The sequence below is a fragment of the Aedes aegypti genome, chromosome 2 (assembly GCF_002204515.2).
Source record: "Aedes aegypti strain LVP_AGWG chromosome 2, AaegL5.0 Primary Assembly, whole genome shotgun sequence".
Lineage (NCBI taxonomy): Eukaryota > Metazoa > Arthropoda > Insecta > Diptera > Culicidae > Aedes > Aedes aegypti.
The window spans coordinates 217,673,536-217,686,194 of NC_035108.1; positions in this window are offsets into that span (position 1 = coordinate 217,673,536).

The following is a 12,659-nucleotide window of genomic DNA, read 5'->3' on the forward strand; positions in this document are numbered from 1 at the left end:
GGGAAAGTTACGAATCCTTCATGAAGGAATATTTAGCCCTGGACCACATGCGCCCAGTTCAGGAAGAGAAGGACGCCACGCTCTCTTATTACCTTCCTCATCATCCGGTCATAAAAGAGGAGAGCACCACCACCAAGACACGCGTCGTCTTCGATGGATCCAGCAAAACCTCATCTGGTTACTCCTTGAATGATGCGTTGTGCGTAGGTCCAGTAGTCCAGGACGATCTGCTAACTCTGGTGATCCGTTTTCGAAAACATCCTGTGGCTCTTGTGGCGGACATTGCGAAAATGTATCGTCAGGTGCTTATTCATCCCGAAGATGCACCACTCCAAAGAATTGTTTGGGGATCCAGTCCTTCGCAACTCGCAGTCGATGCAGGCCATGCTCGGCAAACCTGCTCTCCAAAAATCCTTCAATGTCGACGATTTTATAGGCGGTGCCGACTCTCTTCCGGAAGCTATCCAGTTACGTGAGGAGCTCACAGATCTTCTAGGGAAAGGAGGATTCCCAATCCGTAAGTGGACATCCAATAAATTAGAGGTTCTGCAAGGACTCGAAGCCGATTCCATTGGCACTCAATCCAGTGTCCGATTTGATCCAGATGAGACCGTAAAAACATTGGGCATTTGTTGGGAGCCCGAGCGAGATCAATTTCGATTCAATTACCACGTGAGCCAAAATATCATTCGAGCAACTAAAAGATCCATCCTTTCCGCAATATCTCAACTATTTGACCCGTTGGGACTTGTGGCTCCAATCGTCGTACGGGGTAAAATGTTAATGCAGGAGCTATGGTTAACTGCCTGTTCCTGGGACGAGGATGTTCCGGATCCTCTGAAGCAGAAATGGGAGAGCTTCCATCACCAACTTCCGAAGCTATCAGAATTTCGTATTCCACGCTACGCCTTCCAGCAAGATTCCCTAGTCCAGCTTCACACCTTCGCGGATGCATCAGAAGCCGCCTACGGAGCTTGTACTTATGCACGTTCTGTGGACTCAGAAGGAAGGGTAAGAATCCAGCTGTTAGCTGCAAAAACCCGGGTAGCACCCCTCAAAAGGTTGTCACTACCCAAACTTGAACTATGTGCCGCAGTTATTGCAGCTCAACTCCACGTCCACATCACCAAAGCGCTGGATATGAATATAGCGTGCTCATTTTTTTGGTCTGCTTCCACGGTTACGCTCCAATGGCTGAAATCCCCTCCAAACACGTGGAAGACATTTGTAGCAAACAGAGTGTCCGAAATCCAGACGACAACCCACGGAGCTCGATGGAACCACGTAGCTGGCTCACAGAACCCTGCTGACTTACTCTCTCGTGGAATGATTGTTGAAGACTTCTTGGAACGTGCGCTTTGGACAACAGGACCAGATTGGCTATCCCGCTCCGAAGATGATTGGCCAATTTCCAAGCAGATCGACTCCGCCGAAGCAAATAGTGAACGCAAGCCAGCAATATCCGCAGTAGCTCGTGCTGATTCAAAATATAATCCGCTATTTTCCCGCTATTCGCAGTTCTCTCGATTGACCCGCATAGTAGCATACTGCATGCGATTTGTAGAAAACGCTCGATCGAAGTCCCGAACACGTCCTGTCGCTTTTATTGGTCCCAATCCTAGCCTATCGCTAACCGTTGAGCAACTTTCGCATGCTAGAAACAAATTAATTGTTCTCGCCCAGGCAGATTCTTTCCAAGAAGAGATAAAAGATCTGGAGCAAAATCGTCCACTGAAAAGGCAATCTTCTATACGTCTTCTGCATCCATTCCTAGACCAAAAAGGTGTGTTGAGGGTAGGGGGGCGGCTTAGATTGGCACAACGTTCCTACGATTTCAAACACCCAGCCTTGATTCCCAGATTTCCATCCCCTTGCTAAACTCATAGCAAGCTATTTCCACACAAAATTGATTCACGGTGGCGGCCGATTAACACTGGCAGCAATGCGAGAAGAATATTGGCCAGTTCATGGCAGACGACTGGTGCGCAGCGTCATTCGCAACTGCATTAGGTGTGCCCGAGCAAATCCCGTCCCGGTTCGTCAGCAGATTGGCCAACTTCCAGCTGCCCGAGTCACCCTAAGTAGACCCTTCGCAGTGACAGGGGTAGACTATGCTGGGCCCGTTTACTTGAAGGCCATACACAAACGAGACTCGCCAACGAAAGCGTATATATGTCTGTTCGTTTGTTTCACAACGAAGGCAGTTCATTTAGAGCTGGTGAGCGATCTTTCGACACCCGCTTTCCTCACTGCTCTTCGTCGCTTCGTTGCACGTCGTGGCCGTCCATCCCACATACATTCAGACAACGGCAAAAACTTTATTGGAGCGAAGAATGAACTGCATCAGCTGTACCGTATGTTGGCTAATCACAAGGAGGTCGAAAAAATCCAGCGAGTCTGCACCGAAGATCAAATTACCTGGCATTTGAACCCGCTTAAAGCCCCACACTTTGGCGGGCTCTGGGAGGCTGCCGTGAAGGTAGCCAAATCGCAGCTATACCGTCAATTAGGACATTCGCACCTGTCATTTGAGGACATGTCCACAATACTGGCGGAAATAGAGGCAGCCATGAATTCCCGCCCACTCGTACCGATGACTGAAGATCCTGACGACTGTTCTACCATCACTCCAGCGCACTTCCTTATCGGGACGAGTATGCATGCTGTACCCGATCCAGACGTCAGCGAAATCAACATGACTCGTCTGGCTCACCACCAACGATTGCAGCACTTACTCCAACAGTTTTGGCATCATTGGAGAACGGAGTATCTCCAAGAACTCCAACGGGATACCACTAGGTGTCAATCTAACAACGAGATACGCCCTGGCAGACTGGTTGTGCTGGTTGACGAGTTCCAACACCCTACTCATTGGCCACTTGCTCGCATAGAAGCTGTTTTTCCTGGAGCTGATGGTTTAGTTCGTGTAGTCAAGTTGCGAACATCGAAGGGCATATTTACACGACCAACTACAAAAATATGCCTTCTACCTACCGAAGCAGTCAACGCAGAAGGCATACAGCATTTCAACGAAAAACGAGATGATGATCAGCCGGCCGAAAACAACGAAGGCATCCAAAAGGTTTAGATGAGAGAAACTTGTAACGTAGTGTGTAAGCAAATATGAAAAATGAATTCTTTTGTAATAGTTTGTAACGTTAGTATTAGCTGAAGTTATTTGATTTGAAATTTGGTAATTTCAAAGGTGGCGGCGATGTTCTGTTTCACCGAAATTATCTGTTATAGATAAGGGTCTGATACCCCTTATCGAGTGGAGAGTTTCTCATACTCTCTCTCAGCACACGATAGGAGATCGGGTGATCAACATCCCGATTGTCCACTCAGTTTTTAGTTTAGCGCTAGCCACCGGTGAAGGCAAACGTTGGAAAATAAAGATTACTTTTCGCACTGTATACCTCTTGTTCGACCTCAATAAAAGTTCAATAAGTTACGCGAGTGTTCAATAGTGCTTCGTAGTGAAAGTTATATCACTTCCGACTGCTGCTTAGGTTTATGGACCAGCTTGTACCACCATCACCTTGCTTCTGGTGATTTGCATGATTCCGGACCTAGGTGAGCCACGACCTGCCCAAACAAACCATATTATGCAATTTCAAAATTTTACAATTTTGGAAAATGTCATTCCTCTAAGTACGAATGAAGTAAAGAAAATTAAAAAAAAATATGTTGAATCTTAAGTTATGAATGATCTGATTAAAGTTTTTTTATTACATTCCAAGCAAATATTTTGATAATCAGATACAGCAAATTGTTGGAGAACAAAAAGTCAAATTGCCATGAAAACATGCATTTTTGTAAACAAAACAACAATTTTTCTCTTATTGTGAAAGTGCGTGAAACACTGTTGCCTGGTGAAATCGGTAAGCAACACATATAGGAGGCAGAGCTACTTGGGCACTTCCATGACTCACTTTGGCATGAGGGGTTTTTCTCGGCCGAACTGTCTGAAACTTTGCCATAAGAAGCACTTTAATGCGTGGCCCTATATTGTGGCCAAGTATGAAAAAAAAAATCCACTGCTGAATCAAAAGTTCCAAGTATAGGATCCGACTCCTAGATGAGAGATGTTAGAGAAAATTCTCAAACGTGTTTTCAACCTAGAACTAAGACTTGTTACGGTAGCCAACGAGAAAAGTCAAATTTATGATTGATTGTTTATGATTTTTGTTTGACGATACTATTTAGACTTATGAAACTTTGTTGCGACGTATTCTAAAAAGAAGTATATAAATTCAATTCCACTAAGGAAACTACATCCAAGAAACAAAGCAGCAGCACCTCCGAAAGAAACTGAAATATGAAAGTAGTGACATTAGTTTATTTACGCCTTGGTTCTATCATGCATGTCTTACCGACTAAATCACTCAAACTGAAAAGTACACTTCTTTTGATGCGACTCTTGGGAAAAAATAACTCCATTGATGCTTGGCTGTTCAATTGTTGGAAATACTTGAAACAAAAATACGAAAACAATATGATATCATATAATGTCGAATATCAGTTATGCACTGATTTTGATTACAATAGCTAACTATGATAAAATAATAAAAGCAAATAATAACAGAATTGTATATAGAATGTAATGTGAATGGAATCTTTACATTGATGGAGTTTATTTAAAGTGTAACATTGCAGGATCCAAAGATGACCGAAATTCAAATGCCCTCACTAATCTAAAAAATGGTGAGCCAACAAAGCTGATCTTCTTATTCTATCTGCAAATGCATTAGACTAAAATAAGAATGTCGTTGCTGTCTGTTGTTTTCTTCGTGAGATCTGTGCCCTTTAAAATTTTGGTACAACTTTGAAGGTTGATACTAAGATGATTATACTAGTACATAGCCACATTTCTTCAAACGCCATTCAAACATTGGGACGATTTCAATCATAATTGATTCCTTTTAAACACAGGGGAACAAAAACTTCAAATTTTGCTTCAGTCTATTAACCAGTGCCCGTTTTAAATATGAGCTAGATTTAAGATTTGTGTCGAGCCGACTGGAATACATATGAAACATATCGATAGTAATCTTCAGAGGCGCGTCCATGTTCGAAACCATGGCTAGGACAAACGTTGGCAAATGTTTTGTGCACAGTGAAGCTAAAAAAAATTAACTCTTGGCTGGAAATTGAAAGAAACCCCTCAATTCAAACGCAAATTGACATTTTGATCGGTTTTGTTTTGAGAAAGTTCTACTATTTCCAAGCATTTTAACAATATTATATATGATGCTAATAAATCTTCGACCTGTTTAGTAGAATACCTATAAGTAGATGAAAAAACCGAATTTTGTACTATACCATTTAATTCCACTAGAGCACTGTTTCTCAACCTTGGTGACGGCGAAAAAACGGCTCGCTGGGAGGTGTTCGTTTCAGCGTGCTTTTTACATGGTCGGGGGTCCGCGGACCCCCTGTTGAGAAACGTGGCACTAGAGTTTGTATCCTTTGACAGATACGCGTATTTCGACCTCAACTGTAAGGCCGTCTTCAGTGTCGTGTACTAGAATCGAGTCTAAATCCGATCTGTTTATATCATTTGCCAATTAACCAAAATTTAATGCGATGACGATGTTTTGTCGTTAAAAATTTTATTATAAAAGTCTACTGTTCGGCCAGAAAATAAAATTTTTGAGTGCATTCAAAATTTATTTTATTTCAAAAACTACGAAAAGCTTTTTTTAATTTTTTTGCCTGCAAATCAAGAATTAAAACAATTTTTTCGACTTCCACGCTCCCCGATAAACGATCCGGAAAAAGCTTGAAGCTGTTTTTTCTTTCATTTTTTAGCGAATAATGAAATTGTTTCAATTGTTTGTTTATACACCAAAATGTAATGCGTGAAATCGTTTATTTATGTCCAAACTTTTCATGCAAGCAATCTCAGATTGAAAAAAAAACAACATGTTATTGTTTTGAGTTTTGATTTAAAGTGAAAAAAGGTTAATTAATATTGCCATTTTTTCACCCATTTAGACTCACCCCAAATTTCTTATTATCACAGTCAAATCTTGCATACAATTTCACAGTGCAAATGTATACAAGCAAGGTCTGACATAAGATAGGTTGTTCCAGCTTTTTGACAGTTGGCCAGTTGGCCTACCTAGTTAAACAGATCTTGCTGTGCGCGATTGTGTGATTTGTGCACAATAAATCGTACTGTGATAATCGTTGAGTCTAATCGGGGGAAAATGTCGCAGCAAAATCATGCTTGGGGATGGTATTCAAATTATGTCACGCTAAATTTCAACTTTTTTGACCCCCTCGCCCCCCTTTGTCACGTTTTTTGTATGAGTCCTCTGAAATTTTTGTAAGGCTTGTCACGCTCGACTTGACTCCCTCCCCCCCTTGGAGCGTGACGTAATTTGTGCATAACCCCTTGGAGGGATTATCACAGAATTATCACAGAAATCTAAACACTCGTGAAAGACCCAATAGTATGAATCCTAGTTTTTTTGTGTTATCTGATATGTAATTCTTGCTTAAACATTTTCACCAGACATCTCAAAGCAAATCATTGCAAAAAAAAAAAACAAGAATTACATATTATTACTTTGCATCTTGTTTTACAGACTAACAGGCTAAAACCTTGAGTTTAGGTTAAAAATATAAGTGTAAATAAAAAGCTTTATTTCTGCTCTAACGCGTTGACTAGGCTCCAACAATCAATGCATTGTCGAAAAAATACATATAATTACCATGAATTTTGATTTACAGGCAAAAACAAAGTTTTTAAGTTATTTTTTGTTAAAAGAAAATTTGAGTATTTTCCAAAAATTATATTTATGCTCGAACATTTTTTATAGAGTTCTAGAATGTAAATTACGTCGAATAAAAAACGAATGCCTTCGCTTCAAGTTTATGTTTACAAGCAAATTGTTTAAAAAAATGAGGGTTTTCTGAATTTTTTAGCTAAATAAATTTTAAGTGTAATCTGAAATTTAAATTTTGCCCCAAACATGTTAAATTTATTACTAAGAACTACAAGTCATTGCTTTGCATCTCGATTTATGGGCTTTCAGTTATACAGAATAAGTTTTTACAATATTTATTTTTAGTAAACTATATTTTGAGTGTTTTCATTATTTACTTTTTCTTCCCAAAGATGGTCACTGAGTTTCTAGAAGTATGTTCATGCCAAAAAATATATGTCATTGCTTTATACATTGATTTTTAGGCAACATGGTTGTTAATCTAGGAATTTTCGTAAATTTTTGGTAAAACATGTTTTATGTGTAATCCAAAATAACTATGTCTGCTCAAATATGTTCGTTGGGCATGTACAAGCAAATCTATGCGCAAAAAGGCCCGATATCATCGCTATGAATTTTAATTTATATGCAAACAGATCGGAAACCTAAAGTGTATCGTAATTTACAGAGTAAAACAAATTTTGAGTCTAATCAATCATTTATAATTCTTCCCAAAAATGTTCACTGGACTACTTCAGGCAAATGGATGTCAATAAAATCACATGTCATCGCTTTGAATTTTGTTTTATAGGCAAACAGTTTCTAATAAACAGGATTTAATATTATATTTTAGTAAAATTAAATTTAAGTGTAACCAAAAACTCTATTTCTGCCAAAACAGTTTCACTGCTCTTCTACAAAAAATTTCATGTCGAAAAAGTTTATTTGTCATTGCTTTGAAATTCGTGTTATTGTTGAATGTATACAGCTTCGCGACTAAAAATGGATGAACCAACGTGCGAAGTTCGATTTTTGACCGCACCGCGTTGCGAGTCATTTCGCTATAGTGCGCATCTACGCCCTCCACCGTGTGCATTATGCGCTCTATTAAGAATCGAGTTGCGAAGCGGTGAAGTTGGTCAAAAATCAAACTTCGCACGTTGGTTTACCCATTTTATAACGCGAAGCAGTATATTTTCCAAATTGTTAGGAAGCGTCTATTGCTAAATGACTTTGGTTAAACGCATTTATTAACAACCAATTGAAATAAATGTTGATCTTGCATGATGCTTGGTCCCATTGCTGTAAGAATTTTCAAAATTGCTTCGAAAACAACAAAGATATGCATTGTCATATGCCGACTTTTTCAGGAGGTTGGATGTGCAGAAGTAAGGTACATTTGATCAAGCTGTGGAGCCACCTGGTGAGTGAATTCTAAAATATAATTACCACTGAGTGGAAGATATCAGGTCTATGAACAAGTTCTTCAAACATATTATCATTATATTTTGAGTCATTTTCAAGTTATTTGCGAAAATCATTGTCCTGGGACGCTGGGCGTTAACGGGTTAAGAACGTAAGGAGAAGATCATTTCAACGCATTCGCGATCCTCATATAAAATCATAAGGCAAGAACTGCAAAAAGAAACTAAAAAACTTTTTCTCAACTAAGAAACGAAAATTGTGGAAATAAAATTTCTCGATTGGAACCTGACTCTAAGCCTTTTTGGAAATTTTGAAAAAAAAAACTTCAAAAAAAAGAAGCCAATTCCGGTCTTGAAAGAGGATAACAAATTATTACTAACTAATTGCGAAAAATCTCATAAACTTGTTATGCAGTTTGAAAGCGCGCATCATTTTAATTTCACTAGTCCAATTGAATATCAAGTTACTCAGGATCGAAAGCTTTCTCAATCAAGAGAATGTTTCAGAATATTCTTGGGAGACTGATTTGGAAGAATGAGAAGCATTATTAAAAAATAAATATCAAAAATGTGAAAGCCCCGGACGATGATGGAATTTGCTACATTCTCAACAAGAAACTTCCAGATTATCATTCTTAGTGGACATATTAACAAATATTTTCAGTTGGCATATTTTCCTGACAAATGGAAAAATGCCGAGGTTGTACCAATTTTAAAACTGGACGAAATCCTTCTGAAGATTCCAGCTATAGTCCAACCAGCTTGCTTTCATCCATCAGTAATCTTCTTGAAAAGGTAATTTTGAACAAAATGATGGTCGACATCTACGAAAAATTAAATATTTACCAATAAACAGCTCGGACTCCAACATGGTCATTCGACCATTCATTAACTTTTACATGTAACGAATGTGATTCGTTCCAACAAATCTAAAGGCTATTCTACTGGTCCTGCTCTTTTAGACGTAAGCCTGATTCGCTACTGAAAATAAATTCCTTGTCCTATCTTGATGCATGGAAAATTCCGGGAAGGATTCGATCAAGAAAGGGCTTTTTTCTTATCACAGTACGCAGTCGAAAAGAAATGTCAGTTCAAATGGGTGTGCTGTAGAAAATTTCTGCAAGGAATCAGTGAAAAATTTTAGCGAGATATCAAGAGTTATATAACACAAAATACGTGTAACTGTAGTTTAAGCAACGTAGCCTTTACAACCAACTTTTACTTTTCAATAACTCGATTTATTAGTACGGAATATTGAGCGATGTTAAGCAGACTACGTAAATTAAGAATGCTTACCATTGTCTTCGAAGATATTACTGTGTATTTGGTTGAGTCACAAAGATCCATACATGTACATTTAACATGATACCATTCTTTGAATTTCTTTGACAAGCAAACCATCCCTGATGCATCACATTTACGGAGGCCGTCTGTAGCACAAGAATGAAAAAAATAATCGAAATTGGTAATGTTCTAGGAGGAAAAGTGGTTTTCCACACAGGATACCATAACATCATTCCCTACCAATATTATAAAAATACGGCACACAATTGCACACTTGAAGCGCCTTTCTTATTCGACAATCCAATTTGCATAAATTTGGAGTATGGAGCTAAAAAAAAGATTATTTATTTTTTTTGCGAAACAAGTGGTTTATTACACTTACCTTATAGTAGGAGGTAGTTTCATATGGATATACACACTTTCTTCGAGCTGGTGTCAGATGTTTCAGATTGGCCGAAGATACAATCTGATCTACCCATAGTATCAGTTCAATTTGTTCGGAATCCTTCATTTCGATTTGGATTACGTTTGACGCCATCATTACCTCGTCTTCGGAATGAACATACTAGAAGTATTGAGGAAAGTAGTTGCCAATTTTTAACTAACGTCTCTAATTTTAATAATGTGCACACTTCAAATCTAGAAGTATCAGATAGAATGAAGTACACGTCCATATGTTCATTTATTTTTTTTAATTATTCAAAACAGTGAATATAAGTTTTATTTTTATATTTTCCAAAATCGAATTAAATTACCGGAAAATGAAATTAATTAAATAAATCTTTTTTTTTGTGTTTCAAACGCCTTTAAAATCCAGTTTTATTTAAATTTATACCTGTTATTTGGAATCCTTATTAACATATTGCTGCTTGTAATAGGACAAGAAAATCAGTATTTCTTATAATTAATAACATACCATGAATATTTTCATTTTTCCATAGGCGTTCCTCTTGATACCAGATTTGCACAAATCAAATGAATAGCAACTGTCAGACCATGTTCGATTTGTGTAGTCTGTAAAGTCACTGCAGAAGAAAATCGAATATTAGTTCTTCGCGGATTTGCCGGAAACTATAGACAAAAAAGTATTTTTTATAGGAATTAAGAATTTATTTTATCACAACTTTTCGGACAAACTGGTTATAATAAAATACATCATGAATTTATTGATTTAAAATGATAATAAAATGGAATAACAACCGAAATTGTTGGAATTTCTAGGACTTTTCCAATCATCTACGTTTTTTACTCGCCTCGATGCATCCTCAGCTTAAGTATCTGTTGATGGCAATAAAATTAATACGATTCTAAAACAACGTATGCAAATTGTATATAATAAAATACAGCTCTCTAGGTCAACTTCAAGGAAATGCCCGCTTTTCCGGATGTTCCAGGTTTCCAAGAGGACCAAAGTGGTCATTCATCATCAGAAGACGGATTCTGAAATCACGCATGTAAACTATTTGAAAGAAATTGTAGCTCTCTAGGTCAGTTGTCAGCCTTTGTTCATTTTTACGAATGCTTCAGATCTTATAGAGGACAAAAAAAATGGCCATTCAATATCTTATGGAGGCAACGATAGCCACGTGGACATCATTACAAGCGGTTTAAAAATCCTCCACCAAACCGCGAGTTTTGCGTTTCTCCAAATATAACTTAGTTCGTTAAGGTGAAGATGCAACGAAGCCAAACCTCAAATTTTCAAGAGCACTAATCTGGAGTATCAAACCTACTTAACAAGTGTAAAATATAACAGCCCGACCAACAAAATCGTAGCACAATTTTGTTTCATGTTTGTTAGAAGCACTTTGAGTTGATGAAAGAAACTATATCATCATTAAAACAAAATGAGTTATAATAACAACGGTTGTTTCAAATTTATTTCAATTTAATTCATAATTATAACATAATTTCTTATACAAAATTGGGAGTAATTGCTTCAACAAATTTTGCTATAATTCAGCTATCGTAAATAACAAAAAGTTTTTGTTTGATTTAAAACCTTGTTTGAATTTTTGTTCAAATTGTTACATATTTTGTTTCAATTTTGTTAAGTGCAGAGAAAATTGTGTTATATATTTTGTTATTTTAACTACTAACTAGCCAAAATTGTAACACATTTTGTTAGAAAAAACGCACTAACTGAGTAACAAAATCTGTTAAAACTCTGGTCTAATCCACTGGTCGGAGGTCGTTAAAAAACACAGCTCTCAAAACCAAATTTCAAGAGATTTTCATTCTTCCGGATATTCCGGATCTTCCGAAGGATTACCAAAACTACCATATAGGATCAGAAGACAACGACGACATTAATACGATTCTGAAACCACACATGAAAATTGTTTGTAAGAAAGCGCAGCTCTGTTAGTTAATTGTCAGCATATGTCCATTTTTACGGATGTTCTGAATTTTCCGGAGGACCAAGAAATGGCCATTCGAGATAATTCAGGGACAACGATGGTATACTATCTTGACGCTCATCACTGCAAGTCGTTTGAAAAAAAAAAATCCAAGTTCTGTAGCGCAATTTTCAAGAAATGTCCACTTTCGCGGATATGCCGGATCTTCCGGAGGACCATAAGATGATCTTGATCGCAATCGGTTGCCTCACGATGTCACAATCTTAGCTGAGGATACATAAATTCCGGTTTCTGTTAAATTAGAAGTGTTTTAACACCATTTACTTTGATTAATCTGTTCAAGAACCCTACCTGACCCAGGAGGACACCGGAATAACTCCGGCCATAGGAAATAAATTGGTTTACTTGTGCCAGTACTTATATAAAAATAGAAGCCTTTGGATTGTATTTGTGGAAAACCGCATCTAAATCAATTGAATTGAACGTTCACAATAACAATTTGAAATTAAGTTGGGAATACGTTTTAAAAAATGTTCATATATGTTTTTAATTTGATAAAACCGCAGAAGTTTTAAGAATTTAGGTTAAAAAAAACATGGTTATTAATTTTTTTTTGATGTTTCCTCATATTTTGTTGTTGATTTATTGTAATTTTCACCAGGATCTTTTGTGCACTCATTGAGGAGTGTATCGAAAAGTAGTCGCAAACATTCAAAACAGTTCAAAAAAATTGGGTTGTACCCACAACCAATTTTTTTGATCAGAAATGCTTTACAATGTATTCAAAAAATATGATGCGGTGATATTGTTTCAATAAAGTGGCATTTTGTATGATAATTTTGCAAATTGCTAACATATGTCGATGAAAATCTTGCACA